Raw genomic sequence first — 19,176 nt, 5'->3', positions numbered from 1 at the left:
GTCGTTTATAGGAAGGCTGTGTGGGGTTCATGCCGTATATAGAGAGGCTGTGTGGGGCTCATACAGTATATAGTGAGGCTGTGTGGGGTTCATGTTGTATATAGGGAGGCTGTGTGGGGCTCATGCCGCATATGTAGTAGGCTGTGTGAGGCTCGTGCTGTATATAAGGGGCTGTGGGAGGTTCAAAGATATATAGGGAGGTGTTAGCATACTTAACCCTGCTGTTCTGTTTAGATTTCACATACACTTGTACTGTTCCCGGTCATTTTTGACCGTCCTTATAAAATAATCATTTTTAGCTAATCTAAGTGGTTTTTTTTAAACAGTTTTTGCACTATTATATTGCTTGTGAAGATGGTTGTTCAAATACCAGAAAAAAAAATAAATACAAAGCTTGTTTTATATTTTTTTTATATCCAAAAGGGAACATGGTATTTTTTCGATTTTTGTAAAAATTAATTATTTTTGCAGATAAAAAAAAAATCTTGATCTAAATGTTAACTATAAGTAATAATATCAAACATTATGTAGATATACTTTTTTCAAAGGCAAAAAAAAAAAAAAAAAAGCTTTTTTCTCTATAAAATGGCAAAAAACGTTGTTTTTTTATACACTTATACTGTTCCCGGTCATTTTTGACCGGACCTAACATCCTCGTCTGTATCGGAGTCGTTTATAAACTCCTCCAATTCAGCTTGGGTGAAGTGTCTTCTTCTCATGCTGTAAGGCATCACTGTTGAATGAAAAAATAAAATATATCCATAAACAATGAATGAAAAAAAAAATCAAAACAATTTCGCAACAATACACACAATAACGTCCCGTCACACATTGAGATATGCCCTGTGATTATGGTGCTGGAGCGTCGCAAACAAAAATGAGGCATGCACTCATTCTATCACAGCAGTGAGAATATGTACTCATAAGCAGACATTGAGTCTACACAACCCTAATGCTAACCCCCTATCATCCATTCTATCACAGCAGTGAGAATATGTACTCATAAGCAGACATTGAGTCTACACAACCCTAATGCTAACCCCCTATCATCCATTTTATCACAGCAGTGAGAATATTGAATAATTTTAGAATAAAAGAATAATTTATCTGTAACATACCTGTAAAAATGGGACTTCAGAGCTCTGACGTCTGAACCTCTGCTCACTCTGTGTTGTCTCCAGCTGAACTGAAACTCTACACTGCTATGTTATCTGTCTACAGATAAGATCAGAGCAGACACCACCCTGCAGCAGGAAAAAGCTCACAGTACAACACTTTAGGTGAATTCTGCTTAGGACAGCATTGCACAGTGTAATACTGTACAACCAGCAAACACATGGAAAATCAGAAAATCATGATTTACAATATGAAATGTTGACAACTGAATGGAACTAGATCTATATGAACAGCAGGGTAAATAAAAACCAGTGAAATAAATTGCGCATAGCTATACTGGAAGCGAATCCGTCGGCTGTATCGCAACTTGAAAATGTTGGTATGTGTAAATCTTTTCTGACCAAAAGTAGTCAGATACATTGATAAATAGTAGTAGATGCAATATATAGTTCAAAATGAGGTGATAGCACCTTTATTTTTGTCAAAAATTGTCTGGAGAGCTGAATAAAGGCCTATCGGTCATTTTTGACCGAACAGTACAAGTGTAAAAAAAATTGTACCAAATAAAGTAAACAAAAATTAAAAAAAAAAAAAATTCCCACAGAGAGTACCCCCCTAATGACGAAAAGTCAGGGAGCCTCAAGTCTCAGAATCACACGCTGAATTTTTATAACATTATAGAATTTCAAAAACGGTCATTTTTGACCTAACAGAACAGCAGGGTTAATTATGCTCAATATTAAGTGATACAATTACCGTAATATTAATAAATTAATATTGAGTGGAATTAATTTCAAGCTATTAGTACGGCCCTCCACAAGAGTTATGGTCTCTCATGTGGCCCCTCGGGAAAAATAATTGCCCACCACTGACGTAGCAGCATCCAGGACTGTTATTTCATCAACCCTGTTGAGGAATATAATGGAACATTTTCCCATTATTAAGGAGTGGGTATCCTAGACTGGAAATGTGCATGGGTATACATATATATATATTAAAGAATGTTAAAGGTAGGCCTCTCAAAATTCTTAATGCAGGCATCCTAAACACCCTTTTAAAATTTATAACGAGGGTAGCATGATCATCCTGTTGATATGGTTGTGGAAGCGGAAGACGGCACAAAAAAGCTGAAATCCTGAAGCGTATATCCATGTTTGGTGCGAAGGTGTGCATGGAAATAGACCAGAAAAAAAGCAGTAGACTTGAGTTTATGTTTCGCTGCTGTCATCCAGTGATGTTGAGAAGTCTGGGCTAATCCAGCCCTTGTTCATTTTGGTAAGAGTAAGCCTGCCAGCATTTTCAGTTGACAAGAGGATGCGCCTATGGATTTTAATACATCTTTCAGAACTAAAAACCCTCTCTGACAAAACGCTAGCAGCAGGGTAGGCCAGGACTTCCAAAGCGTATAGAGACCGATCATGCCACATGTCTAGCTTGGATACACAATAGTTGTAAGGCACAGAGGAATCATGGAGGACGCTGGTACGATCGGCAAGGTACTCCTTCAGCATCTTCCAAAACTTTTCCCTCCTTGTCAGAGTAGCCCGCACATCAGGGCCTGGGCGATGGGAGGGTCAGAACAAAATGTCCCAGACCTTTTAGAGTGTTCCCCTGTCTCTGCTGCATCTGATTTGTGTCTCCCTCATCTCTACTCTTTATTTGTTCAAGGAACTGTGACCTCTGCTGCCCGGATTGTCAGATGGGAATTTTATCAATTATTCTGCAACTAGGGCCTTTTGGTATTGCAACATTTTATTAGACCTCTCCACCACGGGAAGGAGAGATGTAAAATTCTACTTGTTTCATAGATGTAGAAGGTTGACCAACCAGTAATTAGTATTGGCCAAAATGCGTACAACATGAGGGTCATGGGAAAGGCAGTGGAACATAAACTGAGCCAAGACTTCCCTGTCACCACCAAGAGGACGATTGTCCATCTTCTCCTCCTCATCATTCTCTCTCTCCTCCTCATCTGAACAGACGGGTTGAAGGTGCCGCACGGTGGCGCAGTGGTTATCAATGCAGCCTTGCAGCGCTGGGGTCCTGGGTTCTAATCCCACCCACGACAACATCTGCAAAGAGTTTGTATGTTCTCTCCGTGTTTTCGTGGGTTTCCTCCGGGCACTCTGGCTTCCTCCCACATTCCAAAGACATACTGATAGGGATTCTAGATTGTGAGCCCCATCGGGGACAGTGATGATAATGTGTGCAAAACTGTAAAGCGCTGTGGAATATGTTAGCGCAAATATAAAAGTAAAGATTATTATTATTAAGGTGGTGTGGGAAATACTGTCTGGAGTGCAGGCAACCAGATCATGTTCCTCCTCCTCCTCATTATCACCCAACTGGACAACATGGAAGACAGGGTGATGCTGGCAAAGAGACTGGAAGCATTATCTGCTATCCATCCAACAACCTTTTCACACTTGTCTGGCTTCAAGAGTGGTGTTTTTTCGCTTCTACAAAGTGGGACAGGATGCAAGATTGACATGATAAGTGTGTTTGTCGTGCTCTAACAGCAGGCACAGTTTCACCTTGCCCATGTCCTCGGTCTCTGCACTCACCATCAGCACCATGTCCACTTTCCAAACCCTTAGCACGTGCATTACCCATTTTAAATTACGTATGATATATCCCTGTTGAGAAAACTTTGCCGGATTAGTATCGCAGAAAAATGTGCCCACCCCAAATTTATTCGTTACAGTGCAGGAGCAATATAGCGATGCTATTGCTAACCAACAAAGACTGGCTGTATGCTTTAGAAGCACCACTGGTGTACTCTAAATGCCATATAATATTTCCTTGCTGAAAACAATTTTCAGGATTACTATGGCAGGACAATTTGCCCACCTGATATGGACTCGTTACAGTGCAGTAGCAATATAGTGATGCTATTTCTAACCAACGAACTCTGTTTTTTTATTTTGATACACATCTGGCACAGTATAAATGGGGTATAATATAATATTTCTCTACTGAAACAAATTTGCAGAAACATTAGCACACACAAATTTGCCCACTTTAGATGGACTTATTACAGTGCCGGAGCAATATAGCAATGCTATTTCCAACCAAGTCTGGATTTTTATTTTGCTGCACAACTGGCACAGTATAAATGGTGTATAGCCCCTTTACCCCAAAGGGTGGTTTGCACATTAATGACCTGGCCAATTTTAACAATTCTGACCACTGTCTGTTTATGAGGTTATAACTCTGGAACGCTTCAACGAATCCCAGTGATTCTGACAATGTTTTCTCGGGACATATTGTACTGCATGATAGTGGTAAAATCTCTTTGCTATTACCTGCGTTTATTTGTGTAAGAAATGGAAATTTGGCAACAAGTTTGAAAATTTCGCAATTTTCCAACTTTTAATTTTTCTACCGTTAAATCACAGAGATATGTCACATAAAATACTTAATAAGTAACATGTCCCACATGTCTACTTTACATCAGCACAATTTTGGAACCAAATTTTTTTTGTTAGAGAGTTATGAGGGTTAAAAGTTGACCAGCAATTTCTCATTTTTACAATACCATTTTTGTAGGGACTATATCACATTGAAGTCACTTTGAGGGGTCTATATGATAGAAAATACCCAAGTGTGACAACATTCAAAAAACTGCACCCCTCAAGGTGCTCAAAACCACATTCAAAAAGTTTAATAACCCTTCAGGTATTTCACAGGAATATTTGGAATGTTTAAAAAAAATTAACATTTAACTTTTTTTCACAAAAAATTTAATTCAGCTCCAATTTGTTTTATTTTACCAAGGGTAACAGGAAAAATTGGACAACAAAAGTTGTTGAACAATTTGTTCTGAGTATGCTGATACCCCATATGTGGGGGTAAACCACTGTTTGGGGGCATGGCAGAGCTCGGATGGGAAGGAGCGTCATTTGACTTTTCAATGCAAAATTGACTGGAATTGCGATAGGACGCCATGTCGCGTTTGGAGAACCCCTAATGTACCTAAACATTGAAACCCCCACAAATGACACCATTTTGGAAAGTAGACCCCCTAAGGAACTTATCTAGATGTGTGGTGAGCACTTTGACCCACCAAGTGCTCCACAGAAGTTTATAATGTAGAGCCGTAAAAATAAAAAATCATATTTTTCACAAAAATGATCTTTTCGCCCCCAATTTTTTATTTTCCCAAGGGTAAGAGAAGAAATTGGACCCCAAAAGTTGTTGTCCAATTGGTCCTGTGTACGTTGATACCCCATATGTGGGGGGGGGAACTACCGTTTAGGCGCATGGCAGAGCTTGGAAGGGAAGGAGCGCTGTTTGGAATGCAGACTTAGATGGAATGGACTGCAGGCGTCACATTGCATTTGCAGAGCCCCTGATGTACCTAAACAGTAGAAACCCCACACAAGTGACCCCATATTGGAAACTAGGCCCCCAAAGGAACTTATCCTAGATGTGTTGGGAGAATTTTGAACCCCCAAGTGTTTCACTACAGTTTATAACGCAGAGCCGTGAAAATAAAAAATTATTTTTTTCCCACAAAAATGATATTTAGCACCCCAAATTTTTATTTTCCCTAAGGTAACCAGAGAAATTGGACCCCAAAAGTTGTTGTCCAATTTGTCCTTAGTACGCCGATACCCCATATGTTGGGGTAAATCCCTGTTTTGGCACACGGGAGAGCTCAGAAGGGAAGGAGCACTGTTTTACTTTTTCAACGCAGAACTGGCTGGAATTGAGATTGGATGCCATATCGTGTTTGGAGAACTGCTGATATGCCTAAACAGTGGAAACCCCCCAATTCTAACTGAAACCCTAACCCAAACACACCCCTAACCCTAATCCCAACCCTATCCATAACCCTAACCACACCCCTAACCCGAACATGCCCCTAACCCTAATCCCAATGACACCCCTAACCCCAACACACCCCTAACCTTAATCCAAACCCTAACCACACCCCTAACTCCAACACACCCCTAACCCTAATCCCAACCATAACCCTAACCACATCCCTAACCCTGACACACCCCTAACCCTAGTCCCAACCCTAATCCCTAATCTAAATGTAATCCAGACCCTAACCCTAACTTTAGCCCCAACCCTAACTTTAGCCCAAACCCTAACCCTAACTTTAGCGCAAATCCTAACCCTAACTTTAGCCCCAACCCCAAGCCTAACTGTAGCCCCAACCCTAACTGTAGCCCAAACCCTAACCCTAACTTTAGCACCAACCCTAACCCTAACCTTAGTCCCAACCCTAACCCTAACTTTAGCCCTAACCCTAACTTTAACTTTAGCCCTATCCCTAATCCTAACTTTAGCCCCAACCCTAACCCTAACTTTAGCCCCAACCCTAACCGTAACCCTAACTTTAGCCCCAACCCTAACTGTAGCCCCAACCCTAACCCAAATGGAAAAATGGAAATAAATACATTTTTTTAATTTTATTATTTTTCCCTAACTAAGAGGGTGATGAAGGGGGTTTGATTTACTTTTATAGTGTTTTTTTGCGGATTTTTATGATTGGCAGCTGTCACACACTAAAAGTCGCTTTTTATTGCAAAAAATAGTTTTTGCTTCTCCACATTTTGAAAGCTATAATTCCATATTTTGGTCCACAGAGTCATGTGAGGTCTTGTTTTTTGATCGCTTTTTATTCCAATTTTTGTGAGGCAGAATATCCAAAAAACAGCTATTCTTGAATTTATTTTGGGGGGGCGTTTATACCGTTCCACATTTGATAAAATTGATAAAGCAGTTTTATTCTTCGGGTCAGTACGATTACAGCGATACCCTATTTATATCATTTTTTATGTTTTGGCGCTTTTATACGATAAAAACTATTTTATATAAAAAATAATTATTTTGCATTGCTTTATTCTGAGGACTATAACTTTTTTATTTTTCTGCTGATGATGCTGTATGGCGGCTCGTTGTCTCAGGGACGCGGCGATACTAAATATGTGTACCTTTATTGTTTTTTTATTTAGATAAAGAGATGTATTTATTGGAACAATATTTTTTTTTCATTATTTATGATTTTTTTTTTTTTTACACATGTACATTTTTTTTAAACTTTTTTACTTTGTCCCAGGGTGGGACATCACTATATATTGTCAGATCGCTGATCTGACACTTTGCAAAGCACTGTGTCAGATCAGCGATCTGACAGTGCTCCAGGCTTGCTGGCGCTTGCAAGCCACCTCCCTGCAGGACCTGGAAGGAGCCTCGTGGCCATTTTGGATCCAGGGCCTGCAGTGAGGAGGATGTAGGAGACCATCTGAACAATGCGATCATCTTGCGTTATTCCGAGAGTCTCAGGGAAGCACGCAGGGAGCCCCCTCCCTGTGCGATGCTTCCCTATGCAGACATTTTTGTTCGCAGTGTCCTGGGGGTTAGTGTGCCAGGAGCGGTCTGTGACCGCTCCTGGCACATAGTGCCGGATGTCAGCTGTGATAATCAGCTGTCACTCGGCTGTGATCGGCCGCGCTCCCCCCGTGAGCACGGCTGATCGCATATGACGTACTATCCCGTTGAGGGTCAGATAGGCCCAGGTCACCTTGACGGGATAGTACGCCTAAGGTCAGAGAGGGCATAATATCTCCCTACTAAAAAAAATTGCATAATTAACATTGCAGGAAAATGTGCCACCTTAGATGCACTTCTTACAGTGCTATAGCAAAATAGTGATGCTATTTCTAACCAACCAAGTCTGACTTTTTTATTTTGATGCACAACTGGTACAGTATAAATGCCGTATTATATTTAGCTGCTGAAAAATAGTTTGCAGGAATACTAGCACATGAAAATTTGTCCACCTCACATGGACTTGTTACAGTTTGAGAACAACATAGCGATGCTATTTCTAACCAACCAAGTCTGCCTTTTTTATGCACAACTGCTGAAGTATAAATAGAGTATAATATTTCCCTATTTAAAAATGTTTTCAGGAATACTAGTGCAGGAAAATTTGCCCACCTGAGATGGACTTGTTACAGTGCTGGAGCAATATAGCGATTCTATCCAACCAAGTATGGCTTTTTTATTTTGATGCACAACTGGTGCAGTATAAATGGTGTATAATATTTCCCTGCTTAAAAAATTCACTATTAGTATCACAGGAAAATTTACCCACCTCAGATGGACGTGTTACAGGGCTGAAGCAATATAGCGATGCCATTTCTAACCAACTAAGTCTAGCTTTTTTATTTTGATGCACAACTGGCACAGTATAAATAGCACATATTTCCTTGCTGGAAAACATTTGCAGGAATATCAGCATGTGAAAGTTTGCCCACCTCAGATGGACTTACTACATTGCAGTATCAATGTAGCGATGTTGTTTCTAACCAACCAAGTCTGTTTTTCTATTTTGAATCACAACTTCCACAATATAAATGGCTCATAATATTTTCCTGTTTAAAAAAATTGCAGGAATGCCAGTGCAGGAAAATTTTCCCACCACAGATGGACTTGTTACAGTGCTGGAGCAATATACCGATGCTATTTCTACCAAACCAAGTTTGGCTTTTTTATTTTGATGCACAACTGGCACAATATAAATGATGTATTATATTTCTCTGTTGAAAATTTTTTGCAAGAATACTAGCACACAAAAAATTGCCCACCTCAGATGGACTTGTTACAGTGATGGAGCAATATAGCAATGCTATTTCTAACCAAGTCTGGTTTTCTTATTTTGATGCACAACTGGCGCAGTATAAATGCAGTATTATAATTCTCTGAAGAAAAAAATTGCAGGAATACTAGCACACAAAAATTTCCCCACCTCAAATGAAGTTGTTACAGCGCCGGAGCAATATAGAGATGCTATTTCTAACCAATCAAATCTGGCTTTTTAATTCATAACTGCTGCAGTATCAATGCCATATAATATTTCCCTGTTGAAAAATGTTTGCAGGAATTAGTATTGCAGGTAAATTTGCCCACCTCGGATGGACTGGTTACACTGCGGAATCAATATAGCGATGGGATTAAGTTATGGAGACTGGCTAGGCCAATCCATGACCTTAATGTGCTTCTTTTAGCACCACTCCTTTTTTGCTTTGGTTGTACAGTACAGACCAAAAGTTTGGACACACCTTCTCATTTAAAGATTTTTCTGTATTTTCATGACTATGAAAATTGTAAATTCACACTGAAGGCATCAAAACTATGAATTAACACATGTGGAATTATATACTTAACAAAAAAATGTGAAACAACTGAAAATATGTCTTATATTCTAGGTTCTTCATAGTAGCCACCTTTTGCTTTGATGACTGCTTTGCACACTCTTGGCATTCTCTTGATGAGCTTCTAGAGGTAGTCACCGGAAATGGTTTTCACTTCACAGGTGTGCCCTGTCAGATTTAATCAGTGGGATTTCTTGTCTTATAAATGGGGTTGGGACTATCAGTTGTGTTGTGCAGAAGTCTGGTGGATACACAGATATGTTATGAAAGGCAATTCAGTACCACAATGGACATAGCGGTCAGAGCACATACAGTGATCTGACAATAACCCAAAATCATAGAACGAGCTCTGAGACGTGGGAACTCTGCAGACTGCAATCCCTAATCCTCTCCAAACAACACTAGAGGCAGCCGTGGATTGCGCCTAACTCTGCCTATGCAACTCGGCACAGCCTGAGAAAGTAACTAGCCTGAAGATAGAAAATAAGCCTACCTTGCCTCAGAGAAATACCCCAAAGGAAAAGGCAGCCCCCCACATATAATGACTGTGAGTTAAGATGAAAAGACAAACGTAGAGATGAAATAGATTCAGCAAAGTGAGGCCCGACTTTCTTAACAGAGCGAGGATAGAAAAGGCAACTTTGCGGTCTACACAAAACCCTAAAGAAAACCATGCAAAGGGGGCAAAAAGACTCTCCGTACCGAACTAACGGCACGGAGGTACACCCTTTGCGTCCCAGAGCTTCCAGCAACAAATTAGACAAGCTGGACAGAAAAAATAGCAAACAAATAGCAAAGAAGAACTTAGCTATGCAGAGCAGCAGGCCACAGGAATGATCCAGGGAAAAGCAAGTCCAACACTGGAACATTGACAGGAAGCCAGGATCAAAGCATTAGGTGGAGTTAAGTAGAGAAGCACTTAACAACCTCACCAGATCACCTGAGGGAGGAAACTCAGAAGCCGCAGTACCACTTCCCTCCACCAACAGAAGTTCACAGAGAGAATCAGCCGAAGTACCACTTGTGACCACAGGAGGGAGCTCTGCCACAGAATTCACAACAGTACCCCCCCTTGAGGAGGGGTCACCGAACCCTCACCAGAGCCCCCAGGCCGACCAGGATGAGCCACATGAAAGGCACGAACAAGATCGGGAGCATGGACATCAGAGGCAAAAACCCAGGAATTATCTTCCTGAGCATAACCCTTCCATTTAACCAGATACTGGAGTTTCCGTCTAGAAACACGAGAATCCAAAATCTTCTCCACAATATACTCGAATTCCCCCTCCACCAAAACCGGGGCAGGAGGATCAACAGATGGAACCATAGGTGCCACGTATCTCCGCAACAATGACCTATGGAATACGTTATGTATGGAAAAAGAATCTGGAAGGGTCAGACGAAAAGACACAGGATTAAGAACCTCAGAAATCCTATACGGACCAATGAAACGAGGTTTAAACTTAGGAGAGGAAACCTTCATAGGAATATGACGAGAAGATAACCAAACCAGATCCCCAACACGAAGTCGGGGACCCACACGGCGTCTGCGATTAGCGAAACGTTGAGCCTTCTCCTGGGACAAGGTCAAATTGTCCACTACATGAGTCCAAATCTGCTGCAACCTGTCCACCACAGTATCCACACCAGGACAGTCCGAAGACTCAACCTGTCCTGAAGAGAAACGAGGATGGAACCCAGAATTGCAGAAAAATGGCGAAACCAAGGTAGCCGAGCTGGCCCGATTATTAAGGGCGAACTCAGCCAAAGGCAAAAAGGACACCCAGTCAACCTGATCGGCAGAAACATAGCATCTCAGATATGTTTCCAAGGTCTGATTGGTTCGTTCGGTCTGGCCATTAGTCTGAGGATGGAAAGCCGAGGAAAAAGACAAGTCAATGCCCATCCTACCACAAAAGGCTCGCCAAAACCTTGAAACAAACTGGGAACCTCTGTCAGAAACGATATTCTCTGGAATGCCATGTAAACGAACCACATGCTGGAAGAACAATGGCACCAAATCAGAGGAGGAAGGCAATTTAGACAAGGGTACCAGATGGACCATCTTAGAAAAGCGATCACAGACCACCCAAATGACTGACATCTTTTGAGAAATGGGAAGATCAGAAATAAAATCCATAGAGATATGTGTCCAAGGCCTCTTCGGGACCGGCAAGGGCAAAAGCAACCCACTGGCACGAGAACAGCAGGGCATAGCCCGAGCACAAATCCCACAGGACTGCACAAAAGCATGCACATCCCGCGACAGAGACGGCCACCAAAAGGATCTAGCCACTAACTCTCTGGTACCAAAGATTCCAGGATGACCAGCCAACACCGAACAATGAACCTCAGAGATAACTTTATTGGTCCACCTATCAGGGACAAACAATCTCTCCGCTGGACAACGATCAGGTTTATTAGCCTGAAATTTTTGCAGCACCTGCCGCAAATCAGGGGAGATGGCAGACACAATTACTCCTTCCTTGAGGATACCCGCCGGCTCAGACAAACCCGGAGAGTCGGGCACAAAACTCCTAGACAGAGCATCCGCCTTCACATTTTTAGAGCCCGGAAGGTACGAAATCACAAAGTCAAAACGGGCAAAAAACAGCGACCAACGAGCCTGTCTAGGATTCAACCGCTTAGCAGACTCAAGATAAGTCAAGTTCTTATGATCAGTCAATACCACCACGCGATGCTTAGCTCCTTCAAGCCAATGACGCCACTCCTCGAATGCCCACTTCATGGCCAGCAACTCTCGGTTGCCCACATCATAATTTCGCTCAGCAGGCGAAAACTTCCTGGAAAAAAAAGCGCATGGTTTCATCACTGAGCAATCAGAAGCTCTCTGCGACAAAACAGCCCCTGCTCCAATCTCAGAAGCATCAACCTCGACCTGGAACGGAAGAGAAACATCTGGTTGACACAACACAGGGGCAGAAGAAAAACGACGCTTCAACTCCTGAAAAGCCTCCACAGCAGCAGAAGACCAATTGACCAAATCAGCACCCTTCTTGGTCAAATCGGTCAATGGTTTGGCAATACTAGAAAAATTGCAGATGAAGCGACGATAAAAATTAGCAAAGCCCAGGAACTTTTGCAGACTTTTCAGAGATGTCGGCTGAGTCCAATCATGGATGGCTTGGACCTTAACAGGATCCATCTCGATAGTAGAAGGGGAAAAGATGAACCCCAAAAATGAAACCTTCTGCACACCAAAGAGACACTTTGATCCCTTCACAAACAAAGAATTAGCATGCAGGACCTGAAAAACTGTTCTGACCTGCTTCACATGAGACTCCCAATCATCCGAGAAGATCAAAATGTCATCCAAGTAGACAATCAGGAATTTATCCAGGTACTCTCGGAAGATGTCATGCATAAAGGACTGAAACACTGATGGAGCATTGGCAAGTCCGAATGGCATCACTAGATACTCAAAATGACCCTCGGGCGTATTAAATGCAGTTTTCCATTCATCTCCTCGCCTGATTCGCACCAGATTATACGCACCACGAAGATCTATCTTGGTGAACCAACTAGCCCCCTTAATCCGAGCAAACAAATCAGATAACAATGGCAAGGGGTACTGAAATTTAACCGTGATCTTATTTAGAAGGCGGTAATCTATACAAGGTCTCAGCGAACCATCCTTCTTGGCTACAAAAAAGAACCCTGCTCCTAATGGTGACAATGACGGGCAAATATGCCCCTTCTTCAGGGATTCCTTCACATAACTGCGCATAGCGGCGTGCTCAGGCACGGATAAATTAAACAGTCGACCTTTTGGGAATTTACTACCAGGAATCAAATTGATAGCACAATCACAATCCCTATGCGGAGGTAGGGCATCGGACTTGGGCTCATCAAATACATCCCGGTAATCAGACAAGAACTCTGGAACCTCAGAAGGGGTGGATGACGAAATTGACAGAAATAGAACATCACCATGTACCCCCTGACAACCCCAGCTGGACACCGATATGGATTTCCAATCTAATACTGGATTATGGGCTTGTAGCCATGGCAACCCCAACACGACCACATCATTCAGATTATGCAACACCAGAAAGCGAATAACCTCCTGATGTGCAGGAGCCATGCACATGGTCAGCTGGGTCCAGTATTGAGGCTTATTCTTGGCCAAAGGCGTGGCATCAATTCCTCTCAATGGAATAGGACACTGCAAGGGCTCTAAGAGAAACCCACAACGCTTAGCATACTCCAAGTCCATCAAATTCAGGGCAGCGCCTGAATCCACAAGTGCCATGACAGAATACGATGACAAAGAACAGATCAAGGTAACGGACAGAAGAAATTTTGACTGTACAGTACCAATGGTGGCAGACCTAGCGAACCGCTTAGTGCGCTTAGGACAAGCAGAGATAGCATGAGTGGAATCACCACAGTAGAAACACAGCCCATTCAGACGTCTGTGTTCTTGCCGTTCAACTCTGGTCAAAGTCCTATCGCACTGCATAGGCTCAGGTTTAAGCTCAGGTAATACCGCCAAATGGTGCACAGATTTATGCTCACGCAAGCGTCGACCGATCTGAATGGCCAAAGACATAGACTCATTCAAACCAGCAGGCATAGGAAATCTCACCATGACATCCTTAAGGGCTTCAGAGAGACCCTTTCTGAACATAGCTGCCAGCGCAGAGTGAGCACGGACCACTTTCTAAATTTCTGACAATATACCTCTATCTCATCCTGACCCTGACAAAGAGCCAGCAAATTTTTCTCTGCCTGATCCACTGAATTAGGTTCATCGTACAGCAATCCGAGCGCCAGGAAAAACGCATCGATATTACTCAATGCAGGATCTCCTGGCGCAAGAGAAAACGCCCAGTCCTGAGGGTCGCCGCGCAAAAAAGAAATAACAATCAAAACCTGTTGAACAGGATCACCAGAGGAGCGAGGTTTCAAGGCCAGAAACAATTTACAATTATTTTTGAAACTCAGAAACTTAGTTCTATCTCCAAAAAACAAATCAGGAATAGGAATTCTTGGTTCTAACATAGATTTCTGATCAATAGTGTCTTGAATCTTTTGAACACTTGCCGAGAGCTGATCCACAAATGAAGACAGACTTCTAATGTCCATCACCACACCTGTGTACTGAACCACCCAAATGTCTAGGGTAAAAAAAAGGCAAAACACAGTGCAAAGAAAAAAAATGGTCTCAGAACTTCTTTTTTCCCTCTATTGAGAATCATTAGTACTTTTGGCTTCCTGTACTGTTATGAAAGGCAATTCAGTACCACAATGGACATAGCGGTCAGAGCACATACAGTGATCTGACAATAACCCAAAATCATAGAACGAGCTCTGAGACGTGGGAACTCTGCAGACCGCAATCCCTAATCCTCTCCAAACAACACTAGAGGCAGCCGTGGATTGCGCCTAACTCTGCCTATGCAACTCGGCACAGCCTGAGAAACTAACTAGCCTGAAGATAGAAAATAAGCCTACCTTGCCTCAGAGAAATACCCCAAAGGAAAAGGCAGCCCCCCCACATATAATGACTGTGAGTTAAGATGAAAAGACAAACGTAGAGATGAAATAGATTCAGCAAAGTGAGGCCCGACTTTCTTAACAGAGCGAGGATAGAAAAGGCAACTTTGCGGTCTACACAAAACCCTAAAGAAAACCACGCAAAGGGGGCAAAAAGACCCTCCGTACCGAACTAACGGCACGGAGGTACACCCTTTGCGTCCCAGAGCTTCCAGCAACAAATTAGACAAGCTGGACAGAAAAAATAGCAAACAAATAGCAAAGAAGAACTTAGCTATGCAGAGCAGCAGGCCACAGGAATGATCCAGGGAAAAGCAAGTCCAACACTGGAACATTGACAGGAAGCCAGGATCAAAGCATTAGGTGGAGTTAAGTAGAGAAGCACCTAACGACCTCACCAGATCACCTGAGGGAGGAAACTCAGAAGCCGCAGTACCACTTCCCTCCACCAACAGAAGCTCACAGAGAGAATCAGCCGAAGTACCACTTGTGACCACAGGAGGGAGCTCTGCCACAGAATTCACAACACAGATAGTCCTACAGAATAGACTGTAAGAATTTGTATTATGGCAAGAAAAAAGCAGCTAAGTAAAGAAAAATGAGTGGCCATTATTACTTTAAGAAATGAAGGTCAGTGAATCCGAAAAATTGAGAAAGAAACTGGCTCACATGAGGCCCGCCCCAGGAAAGGAAGACCAAGAGTCACGTCGGCTTCTGAGGATAAGTTTATCCGAGTCACCAGCCTCAGAAATCGCAAATTAACAGCAGCTAGATTAGAGACCAAGTCAATGCCACACAGAGTTCTAGTAGCAGACACATCTCTACAACAACTGTTAAGAGGAGACTTTGTGCAGCAGGCCTTCATGGTAAAATAGCTGCTAGGAAACAAAACCACTGCTAAGGACAGGCAACAAGCAGAAGAGACTTGTTTGGGCTAAAGAACACAAGGAATGGACATTAGACCAGTGAAAATCTGTGCTTTGGTCTGATAAGTAAAAATTTGAGATCTTTGGTTCCAACCACCGTGTCTTTGTGCGACGCAGAAAAGGTGAATGGATGGACTTTACATGCCTGGTTCCCACCGTGAAGCATGGAGGATGAGGTGTGATGGTGTGGGGGTGCTTTGCTGGTGTCACTGTTGGGGATTTATTCAAAATTGAAGGCATACTGAACCAGCATGGCTACCACAGCATCTTGCAGCTATTCTATCCGGTTTGCATTTAGTTGGACCTTCATTTATTTTTCAACAGGACAATGACCCCAAACACACCTACATGCTGTGTAAGGGCTATTTGACCAAGAAGGAGAGTGATGGGGTGCTACGCTAGATGAACTGGCCTCCACAGTCACCAGACCTGAACCCAATCGAAATGATTTGGGGTGATCTGGACCGCAGAGTGAAGGCAAAAGTGCCAACAAGGGCTAAGCATCTCTGGGAACTCCTTCAAGATTGTTGGAAGACCATTTCCGGTAACTACCTCTTGAAGCTCATCAAGAGAATGCCAAGAGTGTGCAAAGCAGTCATCAAAGCAAAAGGTGGCTACTTTGAAGAACCTAGATCATAAGAAGTCTCTGAGCTCAGAGGTCACCTATCAGCGTATCAAAGCATAAACAAGGCCATATTGAAAGATATGGAGGTGTTCAGAGAGGCCCAAGAGAAGCATCAGCAGGAACTTTTCCAGAGAGAGGATGAGCGTCGCCGCCTGGTAGAGGAGCTCAAGATAAAGGAGACTAATCACCTGCTCCAGAAATCCACGGATGACCAGGAAATTGAACTGTTGCGCTCTCCTGATCTGATTGCAATGAAGGAGAGTGAGCTGAAGAGGCTGACCAAAGAAGGGGCCTCCATGGAGGAAGAAATTCAGCAGGGGAAGTGCCACACAGATGGCCGTACAAAGGACGTCGAGGTCTTGGAAAACTGCGCTGACGCTAAGGACGAGGAGGTCCAACAATATGGCCAAGAAGGTGAAACTTCGGTTTTCAAGTGCGTAATAGACGTACCCGAAGACATGCAAGAAGCGTGCACCAGTGAGGAGGTGCATGAGGCTTTTAAAAAGGCGGTCGAAGCATGTAGGGTGCACTGGGCGCCTGAAACTCAACTGGTCATACTGTCGACTAGGGAAGTCACAGTGAAGCGGGTGGCTGTCCTGAGAGAGATACATTTACAATGCCTCCGCACAAAACAAATGATCATATTGAAGAATGAGGAAGCCGCTCGACGTCTGGAGCTAGCGAGAGAAGCTCAAAATCGGCTCGGCTTGGTGGAAGACATCATTCTGGTACCCAGAAATTTGGTAAGAAAAGTCATCGGAAGGCTTGGGCGAGTGATGCAGGAGATTGTAAATAGATCCGGTGTGAAGAGACTGAGGGTTCTGGGTGACGACAAGGCCCAGGTCGTGGGGAAGATGGGATGGTTCCATTCCTTGTTGTCAGATCCATGGAGAGTCTTGAGAATATCCGGATGCTCCTGGAGTATCGCGTGGGTTACCTAAAAGAAGTTGAGCAGCTAAGACGTGAGAGGGAGCAGATCAATATAGAACTGCAGGAAATGGCAAACAGATTGCAGCAACCTTCAACTCACGGTATAGAGAGGCGAAGAGGTTCGCATAAGACTGGAAGTCCTCAAGCTGAAGCTAACAGAGGACATAGAGAAAAATGGATGGATTGCTCTCCAGGCAATAAAGACCATGGAAGAAGTGGCCAGCAGAGACATAACAGAAGGTGGCCTGATGGAACAGGTAGAAGCAGTGATGCCTCAGTTAGCTCAGGGCTGAGTGACTTAAGCGGGAGACCCTGTAGCGGACAAAATGACAAAGAGTCAGACCAGACAGGACATATGGGTACAAAGGGATCATGCCTACGAACTGACCGATGGAGGCGGGGAAGGCCTAATAGATTGTTGACGCTGAAACATGAGGCGACAAAGTCTGATAGCACATTGTTCACAGACAGGGATGTGGTGACAGTGACGGACTATGTCTCAGGAGCTGATGCTCAAAACCAATTGGGAAGGCCCTCTCGATGGGTAGAGCAAGGTTATGTGGGTGCCCTGTCTCGAGGCCCTCAGATTAGGATAAGTGTTCAACCCCACAGGTTTGAACACAGGGGGGAATATGTGGTGTTACTGGTGGTCGCGTGGTTAATGGGAGGTATGTGTCACAGGGATGGATGCTCCCTGCGATACAACCCAGAGTATTTTGTCTGTAGTACACGTGAGCACTAAAGATATCATTTAGTGCACCTGGGTCCGGGTTGCGGGTAGCTATGAGAGATGGGAGGGTCTGGCTACCCACATACCTCACTCTGAGTGGGGGTGCTCACTGTACCCTTTTCCCTGCAGGAGTTTGAGGACCTGCAGTGATGTCATAATCACGTGACAGTGCATGTGATGTTACCTCACCTGTGGGTGTGGTTTCAGGCTACCTAATGGAGGTGTGTTTGGCACATGTTAGTGAGTGTTTTGGAGTCTGCCAGTGTGGATAGACTTCCATGTGTCCAGGCTTGACACTTCAGAGTGGTCTGTGGAAGGGAGAAGCCCTTCTCTGTCTGTGGCTTCAGAGAGAGCCTGAGTGCTGGACATTGCACAGCCTGTGTGCCTTCTGGCCTGAGAGAGCAGAGCTCTTCTATGGACATTAATGCTGTGTCGGCCTGATGTATGGACTGTTTATCTTTTTGTTGCTGCCTTGGTGGTTTATGGAGCAAATAAACCCACATGGACATTGAAGAGAATGTGCCTACTGTTTCCTCCTACGCATCTGAGTACAATCCTTACACAACTTATACCAAAACCCCTTCTCAGGACTAATAATATTCTTTTTGCTCTTAATCCTGCAAATTGTTCCTAGCAGGGAAATATTTTACGCCATTTATACTGCGGCAGGTGTGTGTCAAAAGCATACAATGAGATGTTTTTGGTTATCGATAGCACTGCTGTATTGCTCATGCAGTGTAACCGGCCCATCTGAGAGGGACAGTTTTTCCTGCGATAGCAATCCTGCCCTTAGCAGAGAAACACCCCAAAAACATCAAAACATAATGTTTCCACCTCCATTCTTGACAGTGGGGACGGTGTTCTTTGGGTCATAGGCAGCTTTTCTCTTCCTCCAAACATGGTGAGTTGAGTTAATGCCAAAGACTTCAATTTTTGTCTTATCTGACCACAACACCTTCTCCCAATCACTCACAGAATCATCCAGGTGTTCATTGGAAAACTTCAGATGGGCCTGCACATGTACCTTCTTGAGCAGGGGGACCTTGCGGGCACTGCAGGATTTTAAAGCTTTACGGCGTAATGTGTTACCAATGGTTTTCTTGGTGACTGTGGTCCCAGCTGCCTTGAGATCATTAACAAGTTCCCCCCGTGTAG

The 19,176-nt window shown here is 43.4% G+C and overlaps 1 long non-coding RNA gene across 1 annotated transcript; it reads right to left on the bottom strand.

Annotated features, from left to right (window-relative positions):
• Positions 1-702: 702 nt before the first annotated feature.
• LOC138680816 (uncharacterized) lies at positions 703-1,321 on the bottom strand. Its single transcript, XR_011321784.1, has 2 exons — positions 1,119-1,321; positions 703-733 (listed from the first exon to the last, which is right to left on the bottom strand). It is a non-coding gene; the product is annotated as an uncharacterized lncRNA (long non-coding RNA).
• Between the last annotated feature and the right edge of the window lie 17,855 nt (positions 1,322-19,176).

The sequence above is a fragment of the Ranitomeya imitator genome, chromosome 5 (genome assembly GCF_032444005.1).
Source record: "Ranitomeya imitator isolate aRanImi1 chromosome 5, aRanImi1.pri, whole genome shotgun sequence".
In the NCBI taxonomy this organism is placed as follows: domain Eukaryota; kingdom Metazoa; phylum Chordata; class Amphibia; order Anura; family Dendrobatidae; genus Ranitomeya; species Ranitomeya imitator.
The sequence above is the reverse complement of the archived record's forward strand: the minus strand, read 5'-3'. Positions and strand labels throughout refer to the sequence as shown.